The 7,784-nt window shown below is 53.1% G+C and overlaps 1 pseudogene; it reads right to left on the bottom strand.

The window, feature by feature from the left end:
- Positions 1-238: 238 nt before the first annotated feature.
- LOC136500224 (uncharacterized) lies at positions 239-1,624 on the bottom strand (annotated as a pseudogene).
- Between the last annotated feature and the right edge of the window lie 6,160 nt (positions 1,625-7,784).

Raw genomic sequence — 7,784 nt, 5'->3', positions numbered from 1 at the left:
TCTGGGCGCAACAACAGAGGCCGGTCCCCTCCTGGAGGCGCTGCTGCTCTCGTTTGGGGGGCTCTTCGTGGACCCCATCGGTCTGCCCCCCAAGCGTGCACACGACCACCGCATTATTCTCAAGCCCGACGCCCAACCGGTCGCCGTCCGCCCTTACCGGTACCCCGCGGCGCACAAGGACGAGTTGGAGCGGCAGTGTGCCGCCATGATTGATCAAGGGATCGTCTGCCATAGTGACTCACCGTTCTCGTCGCCCATCCTCCTCGTCAAGAAGCCTAATGGTTCGTGGCGCTTCTGCGTCGACTACCGGGCGCTGAACGCGCTCACCGTCAAGGATGCTTTCCCGATCTCGGTGGTCGACGAGCTCCATGGCGCCAAGTTCTTCACCAAGCTGGACCTCCGGTCTGGGTACCACCAGGTGCGCATGCGCCCGGAGGACATGCACAAGATGGCGTTCCACACCCACGATGGTCTGTACGAGTTCCTGGTGATGGCGTTCGGCCTGTGCAACGCCCCGGTGACATTCCAGGCTTTGATGAACGACGTGCTCCGCCCGTTCCTGTGCCGCTTCGTCCTGGTATTTTTTGACGATATTCTGATTTACAGCAAGTCGTGGGCTGATCATCTTCGCCACCTCCGGGCTATCCTCGATGAACTACGCCGACACCAACTCTTCGTCAAGCGCACCAAGTGCTCTTTTGGGGCTTCCTCCGTCGCCTACCTCGGCCATGTCATATCCGCGGCGGATGTGGCCATGGACCCGGCCAAGGTGTAGGTGATCCATGATTGGCCAGCTCCACATTCGCCCTGGGCTGTGTGCGGTTTCCTCGGCCTCGCCGGGTACTACCGCAAGTTCGTCCACAACTTCAGGGCGATCGCTGCTCCACTGACGGCCCTACTCAAGAAGGAGGGTTTCTCCTGGGATGACGCGACGGCCGCGGCCTTCACAGCGCTCAAGGCCGCCGTCACGTCCGCCCCCGTCCTCGCCATGCCCGACTTCGCCAAGCTGTTCACCGTCGAGTGCGATGTGTCGACGTTCGGCTTCGGCGCGGTCCTGGTCTAGGAGGGCCATCCGGTCGCCTTCTTCAGCAGGCCGGTGGCGCCTCACCACCGCTCGCTAGCCACCTACGAGCGCGAGCTCATCGGCCTCGTCCAGGCGGTACGACACTGGCGCCCGTATCTCTGGGGGCGGCGCTTCATCGTCAAGACTGACCACTACAGCCTGAAGTACCTCCTCGATCAACGCCTCGCCACGATCCCTCAGCACCACTGGGTCGGCAAGCTCCTGGGTTTCGATTTCTAGGTGGAGTACCGGTCGGGCGCCACGAACGTCGTCGCCGACGCCCTCTCCCGTCGCGACAATGACGAAGGGGAGGTGTTGGCTATTTCGGCACCCCGCTTTGACTTCATAGAACGCCTCCGCCATGCCCAGGCCACTGATCCGGCCTTGGTCGCCATCCACGATGAGGTCCGGGCTGGCACCCGCACCGCTCCGTGGGCGCTGGTGGACGGCATGGTCGCCTTCGACGGCCGCCTGTACATTCCCCCGACGTCGCCGCTGCTGTAGGAGATCTTGGCCGCGGTCCACAACGACGGCCATGAAGGCATCCACCGCACCCTCCATAGGCTCAGGCGGGATTTTCATTTTCCCACCATGCGTCGTTTGGTGCAGGATTTCGTGAAGGCCTGCGTCACCTGTCAGCAGTACCCGACCACCTCAGGGCGGCCGGTCTGCTGCAACCACTGCCGGTTCCGTCTGTTGTGTGGGCTGACATCGGCATCGACTTCATCGAGGCGCTGCCCAAGGTGCAAGGCAAGACGGTCATCCTCTCCGTCGTGGATCGCTTCAGCAAGTACTACCATTTCATCCCCCTGGCGCACCCCTACACCGCCGAGTCCGTCGCTCACGCCTTCTTCACCGACATCGTTCGCCTCCATGGCGTTCCGCAGTCCATCGTCTCGGACCGCGATCCAGTGTTCACCTCGGCGTTCTGGCAGGAGCTCATGCGGCTCACGGGGACGAAGCTCTACATGTCATCCGCCTTTCACCCGCAGACGGACGGCCAGACCGAGGCCGCCAACCGGGTCATCGTCATGTACTTGCGCTGCTTCACCGGCGACCGTCCTCGGCAGTGGCTCCGTTGGCTGCCGTGGGCAGAGTACACCTACAACACCGCCTATCAGTCATCGCTCCGTGAAACTCCGTTTCGTGTAGTCTATGGTCAGGACCCCCCGACCATCCGCTCCTATGAGCCCGGCGAGACACGCGTCGCAGCGGTCGCCCAGGAGATGGAGGAGCGCGCTGCCTTCCTCGACGACATCCGCTATCGCCTTGAACAGGCACAGGCGGTCCAGAAGCGCGTCTACGACCAGCACCATAGGCCCGTGTCCTTCCAGGTCGGCGATTGGGCTCTTCTTCGCCTTCGGCAGCGGGCAGCAGCATCCCTCCCACGCTCGGCAACAGGGAAGCTCAAGCCGCGATACGTCGGGCCGTACCAGGTGGCGGAGCTCATCAACGAGGTGGCTGTGCGGCTACAGCTTCCTCCCGGTGCTCGTCTTCATGATGTGTTCCACGTCGGCGTCCTCAAGAAGTTTGTTGGTACCCCGCCGGCCGTTCCACCGCTGCTGCCTCCGCTCCTGCACGGTGCTGTGGTGCCTGCACCTGCCCAGGTGACTCGAGCTCGGCTGGCCCGGGGAGTGCGCCAGGTGCTCGTTGAATGGCAGGGCGAACCACCAGTTTCGGCTACATGGGAGGATCTGGACGACCTTCGTGCTCGGTTCCCTTCCTTTCAGCTCGAGGACGAGCTGGACTTCGAGGCGGGGAGAGATGTCATGTGCGGGCGCACATATGCCAGGGCGCCGCGCGGCTGAGCGCGCTGGGCAGGCGCCGCATGAATTATCCTCTAGTGGCTAAAGATAGAAAATCAGATTAGTTAGTTGTTTGGAAATTCCCAGAATCAAGGAGAGCCTTCTCTATTTCGGTTGGGCCATTGGCCATATATACTTGTAATCGCTTGACAATGAAGGAAGAAGAATTATATCCCTAATCTCTCTCCCTGTTAAGCCTGCGGTGGAGGGGAATAACCTCACCGGAGAAAACGGCCGACGGCTACGAACTGCGTAGCCGCGGTCCGGCCGGTCAGGGGTTCGACGCCCTTGACAGTCTCTACAAATTATTTTTAACGTCTCTATAAATGGTGTGTGTAGTAGCTGAGTTTTTGCAGCTATGCTCAGTCTGCTGCTCTGCTAGTCAATAAGAAATTAAACCTCGCAGGCACATAGGCCATCAAGCGAATTGATAGTGGTCAAATGAGTACAACTTGACAACTTGGCTAGTCTCAGATATGGTGTAAAAAACAACTATTATTGATAATTTTGTGCATGTAATATGTCAAAAAAAAATGGCGCCTTAATGTGTCCAGGGGCACCCTGACCTTCAAATATGCCGGATCAGGCGTGTCTCTCTTGTTTTCAGCTAGTTCATCCTCTTATCAATGATGTGGATGTGGATTGCTTGTTTTGGATAGCGTTCTGCATGCACCAACCATCCAGCAGACCATCAGCAGTGAAATTTTACTCTCTCTCTTTTGAAACACTGTAGGTACTTATGTCTGATCTGACCCCATATATATTTCTACCATGAACTCCTACGTCCCGTCCCCTTTTCCTTCTGAGATCTATTCCTCAACTATCATTATGACAGTTTTTTTACTTAACTATATGAAAAAATTAACACAAGAGTTTAAAATGTAACTATTTTATAGCTTTCACAACATTTAGATAAAGAACAACATAGATATTGGCAATGTTGAGATTTGGTGTTACTATATTTCATCATGCATGAAAAAAATGTTATACACAGTTGTTGACTTTTGATTTCACTAGATTTCAAACAGGAAAAAACATCCGTAAAAAGTTTTTTTTTAATTTAACATATCATGTTCTATGAGAGTCAATAGTCAAAGTTTCACCATTCAGACTTTGTGGATATCTAAAATGACTTCACAATATCTGATCAAAGGTTTAATCGTCGGTGTAAGTAATGAAAAAGAAAAAAAAGTTATTTATTTGCAGGACAACATGCTTATAATAATCATATAAAGAGGTTTAGTTGAACTGATCAGCTAAGAAAAATATACACACCATAATTAGGTGTTGAGATAAGGAACACCCTTAACTTCAAAGATTAGGTACCCAAAATCATAGAAATTGAACGTCGCCCATAGTCTTCTTTTGCCACGAGAGAACGCCCAAGTTCACGTTAGGATAGCCACAACAAAGCTAATACAATAGTACTAATCTCAGGGCCCATATAAATCCTCTGGACTTCTTTTTTTAACGCGCCCATTGATACGTATTTTGTTATAAGAGGGTAAAAGCAAGAACAATACAACCACAAAGGCGGTAACCCCATTGATCCTTCCATGAGCAAACATAATATTGAAAAATTTATAATAAATTTTGTTCCTCAAAATGTCATACACAAAGTTAAGTATAGCTTTGTAACTTTCTTTTAGAAAAAAATAAAAGTTGCAAAAAAAAATCAACAGTGAAAGCCGTGGACGTTGGTTTCTAATCTATCGAATGTTCGTTGATTAATGAAGTCGGTGTTCTTCTGCGATCTCTTTCATCCTTATCATCCGGCCCGGTAAGAGCATGTCCAAGAGTCTCTTCATATCCTTTCTAAATGCTAGGAATAGAAATTTTGGTGAAAAACTATCCTCCAACGGCACTTCTAAATGGTCATCCAAATATAACCATCTTTTATTCTGGATTTTCGCTAGCCAAAAATAGAATACGAGAATGACTCTCTAAAGTGCGCATGAGATATAGAAAAACTATTAAACGATGAAAAGATATAGAAAGCGATTTTTATGTAAATAACTCTCTAAATGATGATCACGAGAGTGAGATCGGGGATGATCTAATATAATGGCATCTCGCGATCACGAGCAGGGTGGGCCCATTTGTCAAGCATGAAGATGGGCCTAGACGGCCGGAGCATCAGTTTGGGCTGCTAATCCAGTCCGGACCACGGGGAGTCTGACTACTCTTCTGTTGGTCTGTCTTTGCTAGAGAAAATGTGGGCCAGCCCATCATCATCCTAGGCGTGGTTGGAAGCCAACGACCAAGGAACGAGTTTTGGGCCCAAAAAATAAACGTGGATCCTACTTCTGAAAAAAAAAACAGCTAACTTTTATCAAAAATAAAAAGGGAAAAGAAAACACAGCTAACTTAAAGTTGGAGCCGACTTGAGTCAGGTCGTTTCTACGTACGCTTCTAAAATTTCTGTCACCTCGAATGTTTAGACACATGTATAAAGTATTAAATATAGACTAATTACAAAACTAATTACATAACTTGCGACTAATTTAGTACTTAACTGTGCAATTAATTTTGTTTTTCGTCTACATTTAGTACTCCATGTACCGCAAGATTTGATGTGACACTTTGGGTTGAAAATTTTTGAAATCTAAACATGGCCTTAGTCACTCGATCTCTCCTAGCCCTTGTTTAGTTCCCACAAAACTCCTAACTTTGACACTATGCAAAAAGAAGATTCCCCGTCACATCAAACTTACGGTATATGTATGGAGTACTAAATGTAGATGAAATCAAAAATTAATTGCACAATTTGGTTGAACTTTGCGAGATGAATCTTTTAAGCCTAATTAGTCAATGTTTGGACAATAATTCACAAATACAAACAAAGTTGCTACAGTGTTTGCCGTCACATCGGTTACTGTACAAATGCGGATTCGGTAGCAAACTAAACGCGGCCCTAGTAATAATTTAAGTGAAAAAAAGACCGGTTGTTACGTCGGCACGCGGCGCGAGTGCCGTGGCAGGCCGCCTCACGCTGCTTCTGCGAGAATATAACCGGGGCCACTGTTTTGTGCGCCATCGCCTGTCGTCACCACCGGCCACGGAGCGGAGGCGTGCAGCAGCAGGTGAGCGGCCAGCGCCAACCCCAGGATGGCACGGGTTGGGTCGTTTGGCACGGGTCGGGCAACCACCACGGTGGGCGCGCAGGGGAAAGGGGTTGCGTTGCGTCCCGGCGGGGGCGACCGCAAGGGCCGGGGCGGTGGTAGGGGTTATCGGCCGTGGTGCTGGATCGCAAAAGATCCCCCGCCCGGACCGGAAGCCGCAAGCCCAGCGGCGGAAACCACAAAACCACCAAGCCGAGCGTCAAGGCGCCCGAACCACCGCGAGCCCCCGCCCACCACCCCACGAAACCCAAACGCGCCTCCCTCCGCAGCGAGGGATCCCGCATCCCCCCCGACCCGTTTCAATTTTCATTCAAAAGGGCGTGGAGGCGCCGCACCGCCGCCGCCGCCACGCGACACCGACGAGGGAGGAAACGCCAGGCCTTCCCCCCGTCCCCTCCCCGAGCCAGCCCGATGTTGTCCGACCAGGAGCTGGCCCAGTACGTGGAGTCCCTCGTCCAGCACACCGCCGCGCAGGGCGGCACCGGGATATCGGCGGATGCCGTGGTGCGCCAGCTCGGGGCGCAGCTCGGCGTCGACCTCTCCCCCAAGGCGCAGCTCATCCGCAGCGTCCTCGTCGCGCTCCTCGGCCCCGCCGCCGCGCCGGCGCCAGACCCCGCCGCCTCGCGGAAGGACCCTTTCGACCCCGCAACCGCCGCCGGCGGCGGCGGCGGGGCCCGCGCCGAGGCTCCTGCGCAGCAGCTGCCCTTCTCCACCTCCGCCGCCGCCGCGTCGTCGGCCCCCGCCCCGTCGCCCGCCGTTCCCCACTTCTTCCCCCAGCAGCACCAGCACCAGATGCAGTCTTTCCTCTCCGCCCCGCAGCAGTACCAGCACCAGCAGCACCAACGTTCCGGCGCGCCTCCCTCGCCGTTCGACGCCCCCGCGTCGTACCGCTACGGGCACCAGCCCTTCCCGCAGGCCGACCAGGCGCACCTGCAGAGGCTCGTCCAGCTACAGCAGCAGCAGCAGCAGCAACAACAGCAACAGCAGTTGGCCGCCGCGGCGAGAGCGGCGGCTGCAGCGGCACCCACTCCGGGGGAGAGCCCCCGTGCGCCAGCGCCGGCACCGGTGCCGGCTGGCTCTAAGAAGGACAGGTGACACTTCCTGCACTGTTAGTTCCTCTTCTTTTCCCCCTTCGAGTTAGGGTTTGGAGCATCCACTTAGGTGCCAGATGCGCGTGCTCGTGCGGTTACATTTAGTTAGGTAGAGTAGCTTCTACGCGAAGCTAAGCTCCTAAACCTCTAGGATTGAAAATTTTCCCCTTTCCAGATTTGTTTGGTGATTTGAGGTGGGATTAACCGGAAAAGTTTTTTTTTTGGCTGGATTCACGGTTTGTAGTGGTACGGATTTGGGCTTGATTGTTTCTGGTGGACAGAAATATTTTATCAGGATATGATTAGTGGGGTGGGGTGAAGTGGAAGGAACTTGTTTTCAAGGGCTCCATAGGTTCATTTGAGGAATTTTGTGGTGCTATTTCTACTTGTACTAGACATTTAATGCCCGTTTCCAAGCTTAGGGGAGGCAATCGTCTTGCGAGTGTACCTGTGAAAACCTTTGAATGCTCCCGTAGTCATGTCAACCATTCATGCAGAATTAAATCCCCTGAAGTCATTAACGTTGAAATGGATTCATCAAAATGTTTGCTTTTCAAGCAACCGACTTCAAACAAAGAAGCTTAGGCCTCGTTTAGTTGGTAAAATTTTTGGCGAAATGGTATTGTAGCACTTTCGTTGTTATTTGGCAATTAGTGTCCAATCATAGTCTAATTAGGCTTAAAAGATTCGTATCGTGAATTTC

Source organism: Miscanthus floridulus, chromosome 13 (genome assembly GCF_019320115.1).
Source record: "Miscanthus floridulus cultivar M001 chromosome 13, ASM1932011v1, whole genome shotgun sequence".
NCBI classification, from domain to species: Eukaryota; Viridiplantae; Streptophyta; class Magnoliopsida; order Poales; family Poaceae; genus Miscanthus; species Miscanthus floridulus.
This window is presented reverse-complemented; position numbering and strand designations above follow the sequence as displayed.